The 21335-nt window shown below is 41.2% G+C and overlaps 1 protein-coding gene across 10 annotated transcripts in view; it reads left to right on the plus strand.

The window, feature by feature from the left end:
• Positions 1 to 2358: 2358 nt before the first annotated feature.
• Positions 2359 to 21335, plus strand: part of ZBTB40 (zinc finger and BTB domain containing 40) — a 76170-nt gene continuing 57193 nt past the window's right edge. For 8 of the 10 annotated variants that reach the window (XM_057699144.1, XM_057699186.1, XM_057699213.1 and 5 more), the window contains exons 1-2: positions 2359 to 2486; positions 18543 to 18623. The gene's annotated coding sequence lies outside the window, so the exon portion shown is untranslated. The remainder of the gene's footprint in view (positions 2487 to 18542; positions 18624 to 21335) is intronic. The other 2 variants (XM_057699163.1, XM_057699169.1) reach the window with 2 other exon arrangements.

The following is a 21335-nucleotide window of genomic DNA, read 5'->3' on the forward strand; positions in this document are numbered from 1 at the left end:
ATATATCTGCAAAAAACTATAATTTGAAAAGATACATGCACCCTTATGTTCATAGCAGCACTATTTACAATAGCCAGGACATGGAAGCAACCTAAATGTCCATCAACAGATGAATGGATAAAGATGTGAAATATATATTTATATATATATGCAAACACACACACACACACAATGGAATACTACTCAGTCATAAAAAAGAATAGAATACAGTAATGCCATTTGCAGCAACATGGACGGAGCTAGAGATTATCATACTAAGTGGAGTAAGTCAGACAGAGAAAGATAAATACCATATGATATCACTTATATGTGGAATCTAAAATATGACACAAATGAACTTATGTATGAAACAGAAACAGACTCACAGATATAGAGAACAGACATGCAGTTGCCAAGGGGTGGGGTGGAGTAGGGGAGGGATGGATTGGGAGTTTGGGATTAGCAGATACAAACTATTATGTACAGAATGGATAAACAAGATCCTACTGTATACACAGGGAACTACATTCAATATCTTGTAATAAACCATAATGGAAAAGAATATGAAAAAGAATATATATGTGTGTGTGTATACATATATATATACACACCCAAATATTTATAACTGAATCACTTTGCTGTACAGCAAAAATTAACAAACCATTGTAAATCAGTTATACTTCAATAAAATTTAAAAAATAAACAATACTTCAGAAGGAAAGAGTCCTTCCTATATTTTCTAAGTACTCTACGACAAACATATGTTCCTTTTAAAGTAAGGGATATAAACTTTAAAAAACCATCCAATTCTTTATAACCATAGTCCCAGGAATTCAGCATATCCACATTTCTCCTGCTTTCTCTTTGTCCCTACAGGAGGCAGAGTCTTGTTAAGCTAAACAGGGAGGACAGATTGTGTCTGCACTTATTCCTGTTGTTTGAGAATGATAAGCATCAAGCCATCCACATTCCCATACAGTACACTGGCAATAATATTGCTTTTCAAAAATCCACAGATTGGAAAAACACTTCCTGAGCACCTACTATGTACCAAGCACCATTCTATGTCCTTGTTAAATCTGACAACCCGATAATGAGAGCTCCCACTAAAGGAGAATGCAGAGATGGTGGAAATGAGTGATTAGGAGACACAGTAGCTGTAGGTGTGACTCTGGGTGACTATAAAAGTGACTGTCACCTACAGTAAATTTGACCCTGAATGTGGACAGTGACACCAGTATAATAGTGAAAGTGACTAAAGTGCAGTAACAAGGACAGCAGTGTACCCAGTTGGGGTCTACTAAATCTTGACTATGTGGCAGTGAAGGTAGCTGAATGATTATGGTGGTGAAAACAACTGAAAGGGTGATAGCTGGACACACATTCCGATTGCTATATTGTACAGAACTGTTTGAAGTTTGTGGTCATGGAGAGGGGTCGCATATTGGACAGTGACAGTAAAAAAAAGATGAACTGGATGGCAGCGACAATGCAAGTGACAGTTTTGCCCAGCAGACTGAATTTGTGATTGAAACGAGGATGGGAAGTCAGTCTAATAATGACATCCCTCAGAACGACTGAATACTGACACCGTGGATGCAACAGCTGTCACCAAAGAGGGAACCTGGCATTGTACTGGGACAACTGGATTTGTTCGGTATGACTGGCAGTGACAGAAAAATTGGCTCCACGTCAGTGACACTGACAGTGACAGTGTGAGGTTCAGTGGGCCAGCGCCAACGTGACTTAATTTGTCCGATACTGTCTGGATATGACTTCATCTGTTCGGCTGTGTGAAAGTGGCAAGAGGAGCTCCGACGTGGAACGCATAGGGGGGACAGCGTGTGACAGGAAAACAGAGCACAGTCAACACCAACCCTTTTACCCCCAAACCTCTCCACGCTGAAACAGGAGGGAGGAGAGGTGAGATCAAAATGCCTTGAAGACGCCACGATTGGTTGGTCCTGGTCTGTTAGCCAATTACGTCCGAGCCAAGCCTCTCCACCAATGAGGATGCGTCTAGGGACGCGGCCCAGGTCACATCTCCGCCTTGCATGTGAACTTGTTTTGGAAAAATGGAAAGAAATCTTTTGTGCCTAATTCTCTGCCATTGTTTGAAATAAGATCTCAAGTTTAGGGCTGCCCGGGTGAGGGGTGGTGGAAGCCCATTAGAGCTTTCCCAAGGGAATGTGGGGAAGGGAAGGAGCGGCTAGGGGTCAGAGGTCAGAGAAGCGGCTAGCAACCGATTTGTCCCCGCGTGCCAGCGTTGGTGGAGAACGCGCGCGCGACGCAGGCCCCGCCCCCAGCACGTGACTGTGGCGAGCGGGGCAGGCCGGCCCGCCCCCTCCTCGCTGGTACCCCTTCCGCGCCGGCCTCAAAATGGCCGCCTCCTGGCGTCTCCGGCGCTGTTGAATGGAGAAAGCTTTATTGTTCCCTTCGGGCGGGAGTGTTCGTGTCCTCTCTGGCGCTGTCAATAAAGAACGGCAGTTTGAATCGGTGCTGCACAGGTAACCATAGAAACGGGGCTGGGACTCAGCGTGGAGACCCCTTTTGCAGCGGAGGCCCCAGAGGCGCTGCGAACAAGGGGCGCGCAGAGACCCTTCCGCGTGGCGAAGTGCGCTGCGCTCTGCCAAGTCCCGGGCCGCCTCCCCCGCCCCGGGACGTGGACCCCCGGGGCGTCCCACACTCCGAGCGCAGGCTCCGCTGTGGTCTCCGGCAGCGAGAGACCACGGGGGTCCCGGCCGGGACGCACTGCCGGGCCTAGTCCCCGCGTGGGGCCTGCCCTCCGCCTGGGACGGGCCCGCCACCCTCATCGCCTGCTACTCGGCGCGATCGGAGGCCTCTCCTCACAGCTGCTTCTCGAACTCTCAGCCCCCACCCCTCCCCTCCGCCAGATCCCGACCCCGGGCCCTGGCAAGTTATGGCCTTGGGCCAGATCCGCCCCTCACCCCTCTCCCGTTTTTTGTCAGCCGGAAGCTAAGAAGGTTTTACATTTTTTTAATGGTTGGGGGAAAAAGGAAGACTATTTCACTCAATTTGTGACAGTTATGTGAAATCAAATTGTGATATCCGTAAATGAAGTTTTACTGGAACCCAGCCGTGTTTTGGTTTACGTATTGCCTGCGGCTACTTTCCTGCTACAAGAGCAAAGTTGAGTAGTTGCAACGGATATCTGATGACTTTGATCCCTTGGCGCACAAAGCCGAAAATATTTTTGTCTGGCCTTTCGCACAGAAAAATGTGGTGGCCCCAGCTTTAGACACAAGTAGACTGGGTCAGTGTTGTCCTTCAGGGATTCCTCAGATCCCTTCTCCTGGAGTGGGAAACTCGAGTTACAACTGCCCTGTGCACCCAGAGCTCTTTATGTGACCACTCTGGCTTACATTGCCTTTTCTGGTCTCATTGGTTTATTATTCAAAGTGAAATTGTTTCTTGTATTTTGAATAACAATACCATCTCCTGAGCGCCTGTGGTAAGCCAGATGCTTATTTATATTCATACACAGCGTTTTCGTACCAACAACTTTTTAGAAGTGTCCATGTGTGTCTGTTTTGCATAAGAGAGGAAACCCAGATTCTGAGAGGGTTAAGCTGTTTAAGAATGTAATAGATTATAGGTCTGGCAAATTGAACTCTTCCGTGGGAGCCCGCTGCCTGGGGACCCATGTCATTCTGCTCGGACTTTATTCTTTCAGATCTCTCAATCTGGGACTATTGGTTCTTCCTTGGAATCGAATCCAAATCTTTGTGTGGCTTATGGAAATTTAATTACAGCCTCAAAATGAAAATTTTCTCTACTTGGCTAAATCATCAAATTTCTGCCGCACCCCACTTTCTAATTTTGACGTTGTTCTTTTATAGGAGTTGTTCCCAAACCTAACTATTCGTCACTAGTTAACTAACATAGTGTCAGAACACCCCATGCTTGCATGCATGTGTTTGTTAATCATTTAGTAATTGTGGAGAGCCTACAATATACTAGCGATGTTTCAAATCCCTGGAAATACAGTGGTGAACAAGATCAGCGTGATCTCTGCCCTTCCATGGAATTTAAATTCTGTAGGGGCTTGGACAGATGGCGTACAGGTAAACAAAGATAATTTCATATACAGCTGTCATAGCATCATCATAATAAAATTAGTAGTTAGTATTTATTGAGTGATTCCTGTGTGCCAAGGACTGCACTATGTGCTTTAATTCCATGGCTTATCATGTAATCCTCACACCAACACTATGACATAGCTAGTATTAATATTCCCACTTTAAATGAGGAAACAGAGTCAGGAGAGATGGCCAAGGTTACATAGCTAATGCATAAGGGAGCTGGGGTCTGAACCTAAACTGATCACACTAACCACCCTGTATTATTCCATCTGTTTATTATCTTTCCTACTAGCTTGGGAGGCCCTGAAGGGCAGGGACCACACCTTAACTGTTCTTGTATCAGCTGCTAGCCAGTGCCCACACCTGGCATTTGGTAAATATTAAATAAATCCAGGCCATTCACTGAGCAAATATTTGAGTGTCTGCTATTTACCAGGCACCACTGTGACTATGATTACCAGGGTGAAACATGGACCTAAAACCCAGTGTCTTAACACAGTAAAGAAGTAACAAATTTACTCCAAACAAAACAATGCTGACCTGGTAGACCACCTATTACCAGGATAGCCCCCAAAGTCCTCTCTTTTGAGTAGCTTAAGCCGAAACTTGTTGAGTGACCAGGATCCAATCCAGAGGAAGAGAAAGGGGAGAGAATTGGAGAGGAAGAACTTTTCAGCAGAGACTGTAAAATGGCAAGAACTTGGAGAGGTACAGAACTGAAAGAAGCCAGTGATTGTGCTGTGTTTCACAGTCCTGTGCTCTGAGACCCAACCCTTTACCCAGCTTTGCTGCTGGTAGAGCTGCATGTTCTTGGGCCAGTTACAGGTTATTATCTAATCTGTCAAATGTGGATCATGGTACCTTCTCAAAGGATTGTTGTGTCTTTTCTCTTTGTTACACACATATTGTTGAATTCCAATTAGAGAAAACTAACCAAATTTGGCCCCAGATGGAAACTTACTTAAAGTGCTAAATAATAATAAAGATTCAGAAGTATGTTATAGATGAATTTGAGGGTGTATGGATGGGGAGGTGTGTGTGCATGGGTGCATGTGTGTGTGTTTCTATCTTTGGGGGGAGGGGAACAGATCTTATTTTTTTTCTTAACGTTTCTGTTAAGAGAGGAGCTTTTCCAAACGGGATTTAATTTTTTAAACAAAATTATACAATGTCTGTGGAGAGCATCTTTCATTGTTCTGGTGTTTTAAGCTTGAAACTATTTGCGATCCTTCATTCTAAGAAAATGACAGGATTCTTCTAGTTGGTAGTAATTTTAGAATTTGTTTGCAAATGATTTGGGGTTTCCTCTAAAAGTTTTCAAAATAATGTTGCATACTTTAAGCAGCATGTTGAATGCTTTAAGGCAGGTAGACTTTTTGAATAGGTAAAAATAAATGATGATGTTAGGCTCATGAGCACGAAAAATTACAGAGGCAGTAATAAATCAAGCGGACTATATAGGAAGATGAGCAATGTCAAGTTTTGCTTTAAACTGTATCCAGTAACCGTATTGCACATGTCATCAGAAGATGTAATCGAGCCAAGCAAATGGAGCACGGAAGCGGACGGAGAGTGGCGTGTTAATGCGATGTTAACCAACAAGCCCTGAATTAAATTGCTATTTTAGGTTTGGGTGGGGCCTTCGCATTTAAAGTATTGCAGTTTTACTCTGTGATTTGGGTCTGTTGGGTTCCAGTAAAGAGTAGGTGGTAACACTAGCTTTGAAGGATAATATAAAACTGCAGGAAGAGCCAGGGCATACCAATTTGTTTTTCAATCTATTTTATTTCAGTTCAGAGCATCATTGTAGACAGGCAGCGCAGGGAAACAAGCCACACTTTGGCAATACTCACCTGCTTTTGGAGATTGAGGAGGACTAAGTATAACCAAAGTGTGGCTTGTTTTCTTGGACTATCTGTCTGCAAAGTTGCTTTGAACTGAAATAAAATAGATTGAAAAACAAATTGGTATGCCCTGTTGCCTCATACTGAGTATTTACATTACCCTTCTGGAGTACTGCCTGTACCAGCACCCTGGGGGGAAGTGGTGAGTGACCCTTCAGCCTCTTTCAACAATTCAAGGGAGTGAGCTCTTTGATTTTCACAAGGAAATTGAATTGGGATATATGGTTTTCTGGATCTCCAATAGCCTGCCTTCTAAAGCTATCATCTTGATACTGTGGAGAAAGCAGGCTGTAACCACATAGAGGAAAGAATTAAATATTAAGGGCGTTTACATTCAGAGATGAGGTTGTCACTTTCTTTAAGTCATGGAGAGGGTACGGTATTTCGTTTGCAGAGAGCGTGCAGTTTTAAGACTCCTACAGCTCTCGAGGGAGAGAAGGGTAAGGAAAGAAAGCTATCTTTCCTTACATTTCCCTACTGTTGTTATTTAACTCCATATTCTCAAAATTGTGACATCAAGTATTTCATCTCCATAGATAAAGTAAATATGTTATTGCTGATCCACGTCAGCTTGTTAATCTGGGGTAGATAGTCAAGTTGCAAGGGATCCATGAATCCTTTGAATTCGCCTGCAGATTTGTGTGAATGCCATTTTTTTTTTTATTCTGGGAAAAGACCCCATTACAGGCATAGCTGGGAGATATGGCAGGTTCAGTTCCAGATCACTGCAATAAATCAAGTCACATAAGTTGTTTGGTTTCCCAATGCATATAAAAGGTATGTTCACGCTATACTAGTCTATTAAGTGTGTAATAGTATTATATCTAAAAAACCAATGTGTATACCTTAAGAAATACTTTATTGCTAAAAAATACTAACCATCATCTGACAGTGCATGGTTGCCACAGACCTTCAATTTGTAAAAAATGCCCTATCTTCGAAGCACAATAAAATGAGGTATGCTTATACTTTAGTCAGATATCAGAGGGGTCCTTGACCCTTCAAAAGGTACAGTGCCAACAGTGAACATATAATACCACTGAACTGAAAGAGTGAGAAGAACCCCTAATACCAGTACTTTCTATTGCTCTGGGACCTTGACCTCAAAGATGTCAAAGTAACTTTTCTGGCTTTGTTTCTTGTCTAAACTGGTCATGGTTGAATGTTTGAGTATAATATAGGCGTTTAACCAACGAGGTGCTTCAGAGATGCCTTAGAGGTCATTGTCATTATTTTACATGAATATGGGTGAAATGGGTACGTGTTGTCTCAGCAACCTGGTTAACAGATAACATATTTGTTTCTTCTGACAGGTGAAAGGAGGAGTAATAGAAGCCCAGTACTTTGGCTCTAGGCATCAACTTTTTGCAGTTGGAGTCAGTTCCTCAGGGTTAGGAAAATAAGGTTAAAAGGGAGAGAGGAGGAGAGGGATAGATTCAAGGAGGCAGAGACAGGAGGAAAGGATGCTTCTGCTGCATTTGTGCTGGAGTCCCTCTATATCTGTGACAGTAGAGCTGCTATTTTGAAACCAAACTTATCTCAGAACTTATCTAATATTAGGACCGCTGAAAAAGTCAATTCATAGATGTAATTTCTGGTTTTTATTAGTACCTGAAAGGAAAAAAAAGGAAATATCTTTTAAATCTTTATGTTAGGATATTTTGTAAAAATGGGACCTCAATAGAAAATGGCTTAGGCCAGAGTTTGGCAGGTGTAGTGTTTACCAATTAGTTGCTTACATTTAAACATCAGAGATTTTACATCTGTCTGACCCCTGAAGGTGTTTACATGAGTGACCTCTGCTATAAGCTCTAGAATCTGGATCTGGGACATACAATAGGAGATATTTTATGAAGGAAAGGGCCCAAGAAGGTTGAGGGAGATTAGAAACAAAGGATTACAAGTGTAAATAATAGCTTTGGAGGCTCCAAATACTGGTTACTTGACTTTTTTAAAAAAATATAAAAACAAAGATGAACAGTATATGATTCTGTTTCTGGCTTTGAAAAATTTTACAAGAGGTAATTAACCCTGCAGTTTCATCTGTTTCTCAGCTTTCTAGAACTGTGGCCTGACAGTTGGGTCTTTCTTCTTGACTCCCTTAGCTCCCTGCCCCCACTAGGGGCTCTGGCAACAGTGAACTTAACCAGTTTTCTTCCATCTGGTACCTCCCTTGGGTTCCTAGTCTCGGTGGATGGCACCACCATGTTGCCAGAGGCAGAAACCTGGGAGTCATCCAATATTCTTCCCCTTCTCTCAACTTTCCACTCCCTTCTACGCCCCACCCACAAATGGCACATATTTATTTAGACTGTAGGCCTGTTGATGTCCCCTTTCTCTTTGGCTAAAGCTGCTGTAATCTCTAGTCTTGGATTATTGCAACAACAGTCTTCTAGCTGGCCAGCCAGCTTTCCAGCTTTGTTCTGATCCAATCTGTTCTGTACACTGTTGCTAGTGATCTTTATAAAGCACAGATCTGAACATGTTACTCTCCAGGCTAAAACTCCAGGACAGCTTGCCTCCCGTCTGCGCGGTTCCTTGGCATGGCTTGGGCTGCCCTCAAGCCCTGTCTGTGACTGTCTCAAGCCTCAACTCTGAGCGCTCTCTCTACTCCCCACTCACCCTTCTACTTGAGCATCTGTCATTAACACTCAGTGGGCCACAAGGAACTTCACCCTTCCTGGACCAGTGGGCCGTGCTCTCGGGCTTGTGGGCTGTTCCTTCTCTCTGGATATCCCTGGCCATGTTATTAACCAGACGAGTAGCAATGCTGTTATCTGTACTGACCATTAGATTACTGAATGTTGTTTTAGTTTTCAACGTGGTTCCTTTTGTCCTTAGCATATACGCTATTTGAGATGTGTAGTCAAACACTGTCCTAAAGTCACTTGATGTAATTCTCTTTATGTGATTATGCCACCAACTTGATGAACAGACTCATTTGTTTTAAAACTTAAGCATTGCTTTTAAAAATCTAATTGAAAACCATTCACATGGTTCCAAAATCAAAACTATATAACAGGGTACTTTCCCAGAAGTTTTTATTTCATGCCTGACCCTTCTTTTCTGTTTCTTTTGAGTCTTGCTGCCAGAGTTTGGGGGTTTTGTCAGTCTGTTAGATAAGAAATATTTCAGTATAGTTTAGTTTTGTTTTCTCCTTTTATGAGTTACAGAGTATCTGCCCAATGTCTGTGGTATAAGCTATAAAAATATTTTTTCCAATTTGTCACAGGCCTGACTTTACATATGTCGTGTTATCGCTGTACGAAAGTTTTACATCTGTACAGAGTCATAATTATCCGTCTTACCGTGTATTACTTTAGGTTTTGAGTCAGAGTTAGGAAGTTTGCCCCACTCTCAATTTTTGAGGCATTCGTTAATGTTTTCTTCTAGAACATATATGGTTTCACTTTTTTTTTTTAATATCTAAGACTGATCCATTTGGCATTTGATTTGAGGAAGGTTCCAATTTCATCTTTTTTCCAGTGGCCAGCCAAGTGTCCCAGCACTACTTATTAAAAGCTCTTATCTTTTCTCCACTGATTTGAGATGCTGTCTTTAGCAGATACTAAGCTCTTATATGCATTTGGGTTTTCCTACTGGCTTTTCTATTTTGTTCCATTGGTTTGATTGTCAATTCTTATGCCATTACAAAACTATCTTAATTTTAGAGGCTTTGTAATTTGCTTTACTATCTGGAGGGGCTAGTTTTTTCATACTGCTCCTTTTTGGAGTTTTCCTGGCTGTTTTGCTTGTTTATTCTGCCATAGGAGCTTTATAGTAAATTTCTCTAATTTCTGGATGAAACTTTTATTGAGATTATGTTAAATTTATAAATTAGTTTAGGGAGAAGTGACGTCTTTATGATGTTGAATCTTCCTATCCAAGATCCTGGTTTGTCTTTCTGTTTGCTAATTTTGTGATCTTCCAAGAGCATTTTATGTTTTGCCTTATTTATATAATTTTATTTATAAAATTTATATTTTGTTTGTTTCTTGCTCAGTTTATTAGACTTGCATTCTTAACTTTTTTTTTAAATAAATAATTCCTTTTAGAATCCCTCCAGAACTTCTCAGAGAAGTTATATACACCCACATACTCAAAAAATTTTTGCATATCATCTCTCATGGTTCACAGATAACACTCCTCCAAAAGCCCGTCCCATTATATTGTCCCCTTAAAACCCCTTCTGTTGTCTGTCTTCCTCTCTTTCCCATTCGCAATACCTAGCTCTGTGTCCTACACACTGTAGGCCATCAGTACATGTTTGTTGAATGGAATGAAAAAAGCACTAAGGGGAAAAGGAAAGTGAGTAAAAGAGTGAGAAGCCTATAAGACCTATATGTGGGAAGATTTTCCTTGTGAAGATGTCAGATATGCCTAGGTCTGCAGTCTGTAGCCTTAATTCACTGGTTCATAGCATTTTGCTCTCCTCCTTATCCACATCCCAGAACTTAAAAAATACCATGTTGATAACAATAGTTACCATTTACTGAACACTTAAAAAGTGCCAGGCACTGTACTAGGTGTTTTACATAATTATTTCTTGTAATCCTCCCAGCAACTAAGCAATAGATACTGTTATCCCCATTTAAAAAATTATTATGAAAATTAAAAACATAAAAGTAGAATAGCATTATGAGCTCCCATATATACGTTCACTCATTTTGCAATTGAGAAAACAGGTTTTGAAAGATTTAGTAACTTAAAGTTACAGAGCTAAAGTCAAGTTTAGAACTCAACTCTGTTTAGCTCCTTATTGAGATTGTTTTTAAAAATTTAAACCCCAACTGTCCAGGGAAAAGCAGAAGCAAGGGAGATGGTCAAGAGCTGCTCTTCTAAACTTTAACTGGTAGTAGTATTTTATTAGTCTTCACTTCTAATTCACATCACAGATATTTCCCTCACTTCTACTGTTTGCAAGCAGTAAGGCCTCCTCTCTCCCCCTCTTCACTGCTTCTCTTATGTTCTCTGCTTTTGCTGTGCCTTCTCTTTATCTAGTTTTATTAGTACAGTCTGATATTAGTAGATTTTTAAAGACCTGTCACTGTTTTGAGTACCTAGCTCCTAGCATGATGTCGGGAACATAGTAAGAAGTTATAAATTTAAGTTACAGTGCAACTTGCTGCTCTTACTCACTTAGCCCATAGGTTTGGTGTGGTCCTATAACTTTCCAATGATGCTCAGAAGCCCTGGCAGTCATTAAATTTGACCACCTAGACACAAGCTGCTCTTATAGCTGGTACTCTGCTGTCAACTGCCCTCGGTTCCAGTCAGATTTAAACCAGAGGGAGACTTTCTCAAGTCAGAGTTCAAGACAGCAGAATAATTGGCCCCTAGAGTTCTGGATTTTTTTTTCCCTGGGCAGCAAAATGTTGAGGATGAAATTTTCCATGTATTTCTTTGAACATTTTTGAACAAATACTGTGGAATCCCATAGGCTCTTTCCAAAAGTTAAAGGCAATAGAGAAGTTATCTTCTTTTGCATTTTGTGTGTGTGTGTTTGTGTTAGCTCCTTAAGTTAACCCTCTTGTCATAATCCCTGGTGATGGGCGAGGGAAAGGTAGAGATGAAAATAATTCCTACCTCTTCAAAGACAAGGGAAAAAGCTTACAGCACTAAGGGGAGAGGAGAATGGAGTTCATCTATGAAATATACACAGAGATGTCCTGAAGGCCGGGTGATCTGAGTAGTGTAGTAAGACGGTCTCACAGGAAGTTGGGGTTCCATAGTTGCTTCAGTACCGCTGCTGCTTAACTACAGAGTAGGAGAAGAGAAGGATTTTAAGATGAAAGTGGTCTCTTTTTCCCAGCTGTGCCATAAACTCCTTGAGAGCAGGAAGTATGCTGATTTCTTCTCTGTGTAGTTCCAAGGTAGTTAAGCGCGTTTGGCTGAGCTCAGTGAAGATCTGCTGGACAGATAAGCACACACTGTCCACTGACTAGGCTGGGAAATGGGTCTTGGAACTTCACTGGGGTCGCATGGGCTCCACATCCCCCAGGGACACTATTACCAGCTGTATGGCCTTGGAGAAGTCAGGGGGCCAGGGTAATGTGTGTATGGTGCCTCACATAGCAGGGAATAAGTAGGCTTTACGTCAAGGTCATCTCTTCTTCCTTAAAAATCAGTTCATTTACTGTGTGTCTTTGTACTGCCTCTGAACAGAGAAGTTACCCAAAAAAGTAGGAGAAAGACTCAAGGATCAAGAGCTTCACTGCTTTTTAAATTCTCAGGCTTGGGCAATATCCAGTGGTAAAAGTTCCTGCTCCCGAGTCAAACAGCGTGGGTTCATTTACTGACTCTGCCGCTCACTGGCTTTATGATTTGGGGCGAGTTATTTAATCTCTCTAGGTCTCCACTTTCTCAGTTAAAAGTGGAGTTAATAATAGTAACTACCTCACAGGTTTTGAAAAAATTATATAAGGCCACCCATGCAAAATGCTTGTCACCATGCCTGGGATATACTAAATCTTCATATAATGTTAGCTCCCATTGTTAGGTTGCTGCCTTAACCCTTCCAAACTGTGTCTTTCCTTTCCCTTTCTGTAATGTCTTCCTCATTGCTTTCCACTTAAAAAATATGTATCTGAGTCATAGGTAATAGAAGAGTCTGATTTCTGCCGTTAGTGAACTGAAACATTTTCAAACACTTCTCGGGGCCTCAGTTTCCTCATCTACAAATGAGGGAATTGGAGTAGGTGATTTCAGAAGTTCTTTGTAGCTCCTATTAACTTTCTTTTTTTTAATTTTTTAAAATTTATTTATTGGCTGTGTTTGCCTTCGTTGCTGCATGCGGGCTTTCTCTAGTTGCAGCGAGGGGGGCTACTCTTGGTGGCAGTGCACGGGCTTCTCATTGCAGTGGCTTCTCTTGTTGCGGAGCATGGGCTCTAGGCACTCAGGCTTCAGTAGTTGCGGCACGTGGGCTTAGTAGTTGTGGTGCACGGGCTTAGTTGCTCTGAGGCATGTGGGATCTTCCCAGTGTAAGGCTCAAACCCGTGTCCCCTGCATTGGCAGGGGAGTTCTTAACCACTGTGCCACCAGGGAAGTCCTTCTCCTATTAATTTTCAGTGAGTTAAGGGCTTTGTGTGAAATCTCTCAGATTATAGTGCAGCACACTGTTATGAGAGGCCTAACCCTCTCTCTTTTTTTGCTGACTCAGCTGTGAAACTAGCAATATGATTGTCTATAAGTTCTTTTTTAACAGTTATGGTAATATTTGACATACAGTATATAGAAGATACATATGTAACTTATAGAAGTGATGAGGCAGTGTGATTAAAAACAAGTATATCTGGGACTTCCCTGGTGATACAGTGGTTAAGAATCTGCCTGCCGATGCAAGAGACATGGGTTCAATCCCCGGTCCAGGAAGATCCCCCATGCTATGAAGCAGCTAAGCCCATACGCCAAAACTACTGAGCCTGCACTCTAGAACCCGTGAGCCACAACTACAGAGCCTGTGTGCTGCAACTACTGAAGCCCGTACACCTAGAGCCCATGCTCTGCAACAAGAGAAGCCACCTCAGTGAGAAGCCCGAGAACCACAAAGAAGAGTAGCCCCTGCTCACCACAACTAGAGAAAGCCCGTGTGCAGCAACAAAGACCTGACGCAGCCAAAAAAGAAATAAATTAAAAACAAAACAAAACCAAGTATATCTGTGAACTCAGCACACAAGACAAAAATGTAAAAACAAATATTTTGGCAGGTGTATTTTTATGCTTCCTTTTAACACTTAATGAATGTTTACCACGTATTATAGGAAATGCCCTTCCTGTGTACTGACTTATTAACAGTGGTTTACTAATGCTTACAGTTAGGTCATGAGATAAGACTGATATTATCCCCATTTTACATATGAGGAAACTGAGGCCCAGAGAGTTCAGCAACTTGCCTAAAGTTGTGTAGCTGGTAAGAGAGGCAGAGCTGTGATTCACCCCCGTACGGGGCAAGCTGTCCGTCTCCGCAGCCTGTGCCCTAAACCTTTACTGTTGAGCATACAGCCTCCAGAGTCACAGGCCTGTTTTGGTATTCTTTAGTTGCCTGAGTGCTTTACTTTTACATTAGATAGGTATCTTTGATTTTGGAATTTGCTACTGTGTGGTCCAGATTTATTCCCTGTTGAAGAAAAGTGTATTGTCATAATCAGATTGGTGAAAACTCAGAACTCATCCACATTTTCAGGTCAGGGCAAAAATATCAGTGATGAAGCCAAGGGTCTTTTGTAACACCTAAGAGGTTGGATGTGAAAGCACTGCAGTGATGATTGCATGTTGAGACTCTTGACTGCAGGATGGAAGAGTTGGCATTAGATGTAATGCAGTCACAATCCCCAGTCACTCATTAGATGAATATGTTCCTCAGGAGATTTTGCAGTTTGGCCTGTGAAGGGTCATCTTGAATGAACTACTGGATCAGAGCAGCATGGCCCAGGAAGGCAGGGGAAAGGCAGATAAGTCTCTCAAAGCCTCCTTCCATTATAGTAGCCTTGAAAAGTCGCTTGTTTCTTTGAATTAGACAGAAGATAAAAGGACACAAGGAGTCTGTTATGCCAAACAGTTTGATGTTTTGCCTCATTGTATTTTATAGAATGCCTTAAAAAGAGGAGTTTCACTTGAGATTGAGAGAATCTGGAAAAAGAAATTAGTTGAATGTAATGGTTATTATAGGCTTATCAAGAATCAGATGCTAGTTGCCAGTTTTGAGATGTGAAAAACAACCTTTATAGTGGTCCTTACGCTGCTGTCTCTGCCTCCTTGAGAATATGGTGGTGAGGTGGTGGTAGCGATGGTTGTGATGCTGCTGCTGCTGGCAACTTGGAGCTAATTAATTTATTGAGCACTTGCTATGTCCTCAGCATATAATGCTGGTGCTTTAGCTGTGTTAACTCATTTAATCTGCCAACAACCCAGTGAGAGAGGTACTGTGATTACCCTTATTTTGTAGATGAGGAAACTATGCCCCATGGAGTTTAGGTGATTTTCCCAAGATCACACAGTTTGTAATTGGGTGTTCAAGCTTCACACCCAGGTCGTCTGGCTCTAGCTCCAGCCTTTAACCACTGAGCTACGCTGCTGCTCCTGACCCGTCTCCCAGAAGGTGTGCAGTTGAACAGCATTGTGTGTCCAGTAATTTAAAGAGCATACAGATGCCTCTTCCCCTTCCCAGTCCATGGAATTGGGTTCAGACTCCACCCTAGACTTATGTAAATTCCTTGTGGGCAGAGATTATCTCTTATTTACCTTTGCTTGGTACATGGTAGGAGCTAATAAATGTCTAATGAGTGTGTAGTATATTGGAAATGATATTAGCTTTGAAGCCAGACAAACCTACCTGGGTTTTTTAATTTGCAGGTTATAAAAATAATGCATGTTTACTGTAGAAGAAATTGAAATATGTGAAGAAGAAAATAAGTCCCCCATAGTGATACTACCTAGGGATAACCACTGTTAGCATTTGAATATATTTTCTGTCTTTTTAAATACAAATGTATATATGCATATACATGTATTTTAAAACCAATTTGGAATTATATATACAGTTGCATGCTGTTTTTTTTCCTTTGAGTATGTTGAGAGCATTTCACCACGTTATTAAAAATCTTCAAGAGCCTAATTAATTTTATTTAGATATAATTCACATACCATGCAATTTACCATTTTAAAGTGTACAATTCAAAGTCTGTGTAACTATCACCACTTTCTAATTCAAGATTATTTTCATCACTTCAGAAAACACCCGCATATCCATTAGCATTCACTCCCCAATCCCTCCTCCTCCCCCCAGCCTCTAGCACTATTCTACTTTCTGTCTCTATGGATTTGCCTATTCTAAACTTTCTATATGAAGGGGATCATACCCTATGTGGCCTTTTGTGTCTGGCTTCTTTAACTTACCATAATGTTTTCAAGGTTCACCCATTTTTGTAGCACTATCAGTATTCCCTTTCTTTTTATGACTGAATAATATTCCATTGTATGGATATACACAGTTTTGTTTGTCCATTTATCAGTTGATGGACGCTTGAGTTGTTTCCACTTTTTAGCTGTTATGTATAATGCTGCAGTGAACATTAGTGTACAGGTTTTTGTGTAGCCATATGTTTTCATTTCTCTTGGGTATATACCTAGGAGTGGAACTGTTGGATCCTATGGTAACTCTGTATTTAACTTTTTGAGGAACTGACAAACTGTTTTTCACAGTGGCAGTACCATTTTATATTCCTACCAACAATGTATAGGATTTCCAGTTTCTCCACATCCTCAGCAATGATTGTATTTTCTGTTTGTTCATTTGTTTTATTATAGCATCCCAGTAGGTGTAGAGTGATAACTCATTGTGGTTTTGATCTGCAGTTCCCCAGTGACTACTGATGTTGAACATCTTTTCATGTGCTTATTTGCCATTTTGTATATCTTCTTTGGAGAGGGATCTGTGCAGGGTCCTTTGTGCATTTTAAAATTGACATATTTGTCCTTTTATTGTTGAGTTGTAGAAGTTCTGAATAGCTTATTCTGATATACTGTGTTTATATATTCTGGATGCCAGACCCTTATCAGATACACGATCTGTGTGTGTTTGTTTCCATTTCGTGGGTTGTCTTTTTACTTTCATGATAGTGTCCTTTGATGCACAGAAGTTTCTAAATTTGATGAAGTCCAATTGATTTTGTTTCCTTTGGTTACTTGTGCTATAGGTATCATATAGAGAGCCTGATTTTTAATGGCTGCATAATATTCCATAGTATGTCATATACCATATTTACTTTAAAAATCTCATAATCTGTTTCCAGTTTTTCACCATTAAATCTATTGCTCTGTGTGAATACAGTGTGCATAAATATTTTATTATATCTCTAATTATTATTTCTTTATAGATAGATTCCTAGAAGTGGGTCTAAAGGAATAAATATTAAAAAAATTTTTTTTCTTCTACTGTCATAGGATTCTCATTCTTTTTTTAATCTGTAGTTATACAACTGATATACAGATATATTCTGTAAAATACATCCTGGTGAAACAAAGTATATCCTCCCCAATCCCCCCAAATTCTCATGTCTCTCTCCAAGGACATTTTTAATAGCTCTAGATGAGCAGATTACTTGCTAGATTACTTCCCTGAAAGATTTGCACCAATTTATACTTCATCAGCACTGTGTGGGTACCTGTCTCATTGCTCCCTTCCCTGTGTTATTAATGCAAATGTTATTTTTATCATGATAGCTAACACTTATTGAGCATATACTGTTGACAGGCAGTTTGCAGAAACATTTAAGATTGCATTATCTCATTTCATCTTCACACCACAACTGTAAAGACATTAAGGCTCACAGTGATTAAAGTGACTTGCCCAGGGTCACTGAGTTAGGCTTCAAACCAAAGTCTGCTAAATCAGAGTCCATAGTCTAAAATCACTGCTTCCCAGTGAAATATTATCATTGTAGAACTTTTCCAATTTGCCCCTAAATAGTATTAATGTTTTAATTTGCAATTCTTTATTCATCAGGGTGAACTTTTTTATTGGGTTATTGACTGTTTATTTCTTTTGTGAATTATCTCTTTGTCCATTAAAAAAATTTAAATGTTAATGTTTTTCTTATTTTTGTATCACCTTTCTATTCTAATATTAACTGCTTATTTTTCACTTCTTATGACATGAAGTATTCACTGGTTTATCATTTATCTTTTAATTTTGTTAGTGGTGGTTTTTGGGGGGAAGTTTTCATTTATATGTAGTCATATCTGTTGATCATTTGTAAATTTATTCTGTTTTCTTTATGCGTAGGAAGGCTTTCTCCATCCTGACATTCGTTAATTTATTCATGAATATATTATCTTTTAAATATCTTAAATAGTCACTTAAAAAATGTTTTTTGATGTGGACCACTTTTAAAGTCTTTATTGAATTTGTTACAATATTGCTTCTGTTTTATGTTTTGGGTTTTTGACCTAGAGGCATGTGGGATCTTAGGTCCCAGGGATGGAACCCACACCTCCTGCATTGGAAGGCGAAATCTTAACCACTGGACCACCAGGGAAGTCCCTTGTTTTTGTTAAGTCACACAAACCCACCTTACAGTTCTACTAATGACAGTGGATCGGGAAATTTGCAATCATACATTCACTGAGATACTTTTGGGCAGTTTTATGGCTTGAAGATGATTATTTTCTCATTGAAAGATCTATCAGTGATTGATATTTAGTCAACATTCAAAGAAAAAAATAGTAAACCATTATAACACACCAGGTGCTAGTGGCTGCCAGTCTATCAGATATATAGGAAGCTTCCCCAGCGCCTGTTGTATATACTCAGGAGTTTGGTACTTTGGTTCCAATGCTAGCTTGAAAGCCCAGAAACCTGGATCCTGGATCTGACCCTAGCATTGCCTAGATACATGACTTGGCAGGTCACTGAATTTCTATCAGTTTCTTCATCTGGAAAATGAGAGAACTGAATTACATAGTCTCTAAGGATAATTTTAGTTGCAAAATTCTCTGATTTTTATTATCGTTCTCATCAAGAATCATTCATGTTTGATACTTTTTTTTTTTTTTTAAGTTTTAGTGATTTGCAGCAGAGTGGCCTGAAGGAATGCAGAGTAACAAACAGGTGAAAGAAGTGCATGAGAGAAAGGAGGAGGTGAGTGGACCGAGGGGAAGGGAGTAAGGACTGAATCTGGTCCAGTGGTGTAAGGCAGATGACCCAGATGGAAGTTAGAAGGTGGATGAGTTTGGAGTTGAGCGCTTCATCGGGCTTAGGCTCTTTGAAGGTAGAATGATTCTTATCTGCTATGGATAGAGGTTAAGAGCACCGGAAGAAAAGCCTGTGGGTGGGAGCAACAGAGGGCACTCCTTACATTCTGAGAGACTGAAAAATTAGCACGTGGTCAGTGCTATTAGATACCTGCTCAAGGTCACTTCAGAGACAAAGCTGAGTTCAACTGTATCAAAAGAGAGGCTGGAGCCACAGAAGAGTCCAGGAACTTGGTATTTGGAAGGGACAAGACAGAATGTCAGTTGGCAGTGCTCATGCAGTGGACATTGACCCTCAAACTCTACCTGCCCGGTCTGGGGACCAAGCATTTACCTCCAAGGCAAAGACAGATGCACCACTGAATGTTGAGAGATGCAGTCTCTTCTGTGATTCCTCAAAGGCTTTTTGATTATACTTGACCTTGCTGCTGGAATTTTTTCACAGATGACTGCAAAGAGTAGGCATATTTCACTAATAAATGAACTAATCAATTGGCTTTCTGATGTATATTTCTTCTCTTATATGATAAGTTTAGACAGTGCTATTACAAACTCCCCAAGTCTGATTAACTTCGAGACTTTTACAGGATAGAGTGTTTGTATCTGCAAAGTTGGTAACCAAACTATACCTTCAGTAAATTAAGTTCAAGCCATTGAGGAAAGTCTCTTGCCAGTCTCTTCCTGGCAAGCCAGCTGGCCTGTTCCGAGAGCACTTTTTCCCAGATACGCATTTCCATCCATCTTTTAGCAGAGACCAGCAAAAGACATGGCATCTCAAATGCAGGTGGTCCTGTCAGGCCATCTAGCAGCACATCTCTATCTGTGAGAGGGGTTGAGGAATGATAGCATTGAGCCCAGAAATCCTCTCAAGACTAAGGTAGTAATTAGGAACAGGGAGCCAGGTAGATTTACATTTGAACTCTGCTCAGACTTAATACCTGTGTGGTCTTGGGCAAGTTGCATAACCTTGTTGGACTTGTTTCCTTGTCTGTGTATTAGGGGTAATAATGATATCTACCTCATAGGGATGTTAGGGGATTTAAGTGGGAAAGTGTATGGACAGAGTGTAGAACAAATGCTGGACATCATTACCATCATACAGCAGTTGATGACCTTGCCAAAGGCATTCAAGAGATCCAAGGACAGGCAAAAGAGCAGAGACCAGTGGATTGGGCAAAAAAAAAAAAGATGTTTTAATCACCTCTTCACTCTGTTGATGAGGGAGGGATTCCTACCCTGGAGTTGTGGGGATGGCTGAGCATACAACACTGAACACTGGCAGGTGAGACTGATAGCATTTTATAAGTCACATATACTCACAGCCCCAGAGGAGGACACAGAGGGTGTACTCAGGAGCAGAGCGAACAACCAGGGGCTGTGGGAGGCAGGCTTGTAGAATCTAGAAGGTGGGTACCTTCTGGTTTATGCCAGAGGATGTGATTGGCTTGTTTGAATAATTTTGAGGGCTGGCAGGGAACTGGAACCCACTACCCAGGAATAAACAGGAACAGTACCTGGCCCCTCTGATAAGGAGGGTTGTTTGTCCTTGGGACCTTGTCCTAGGGGACCTTGTCCATGGGAGCAGAATGGATAGTGGAATTTGTGGTTAGGACATTTGAGGCCCTCCTGATTTTACCAGGTGTCAAGGCAGCACATAATATTAAGCCTTAATCTTTATTTTATTTTATTTTTTATAAATTTATTTATTATTTATTTATTGGTTGTGTTGGGTCTTCGTTGCTGCACGCGGGCTTTCTCTAGTTGTGGCGAGCAGGGGCTACTCTTTGTTGTGATGCGCGGGCTCCTCATTGCCGTGGCTTCTCTTGTTGCAGAGCACGGTCTCTAGGTGCGTGGGCTTCAGTGGTTGCAGCACATGGGCTCAGTAGTTGTGGCTCGCAGGCGCTAAAGTGCAGGCTCAATAGTTGTGACACATGGGCTTAGTTGCTCCGCAGCATGTGGGATCTTCCTAGAGCAGGGATCAAACCTGTGTCCCCTGCATTGGCAGGCAGATTCTTAACCACTGCGCCACCTAGGAAGCTCAAGCCTTAATCTTTAGACTTTATACCACAAAAGAGAATATAGGCCTTGAAATGCTGTTTGATACAGCTTTCAGGGGATCTGGGTAGAAGGCTGTAGAAGACAAGCAGGGTTGTCCTGTTCTGTGGGGGAAGACAGATGGGCATAATAGTTAGAATGGAAATGTCACAGTAGGTCATATATGTGTCATGAGCCCAGATCTCTTCCCTGTGTCCAGTTCAGCATACATTTATTGATTGGCTGTACCATCCTAGGACCTGCCAAGGCTTAGCCAGGTTCAGTTGACCACTTTACTGTAGATCAGGAGCAGTTTGACCTTCACTTACTTTGGCAGCAGCCAGGGAAGCTTGTCTAGCTCTGGAAGACCAGGTGGCTGGAATGCATTCTGAAGGAGTTTGGGTTGGTGCCAGGCCACAGAGCTATCCACCTAAGGCCTGGTTATTAGAATCCTCCATATTTTGTAGATTTTATTCTTAGAGCTGTTCTGACTGGAGCAAGGGCAGGTGCAGTAGGAAATGGTTTGAGGATGACTTGGAACTTTTTAGAGGTGAAGAGTTGCTTA

Source organism: Hippopotamus amphibius, chromosome 1 (genome assembly GCF_030028045.1).
Source record: "Hippopotamus amphibius kiboko isolate mHipAmp2 chromosome 1, mHipAmp2.hap2, whole genome shotgun sequence".
NCBI classification, from domain to species: Eukaryota; Metazoa; Chordata; class Mammalia; order Artiodactyla; family Hippopotamidae; genus Hippopotamus; species Hippopotamus amphibius.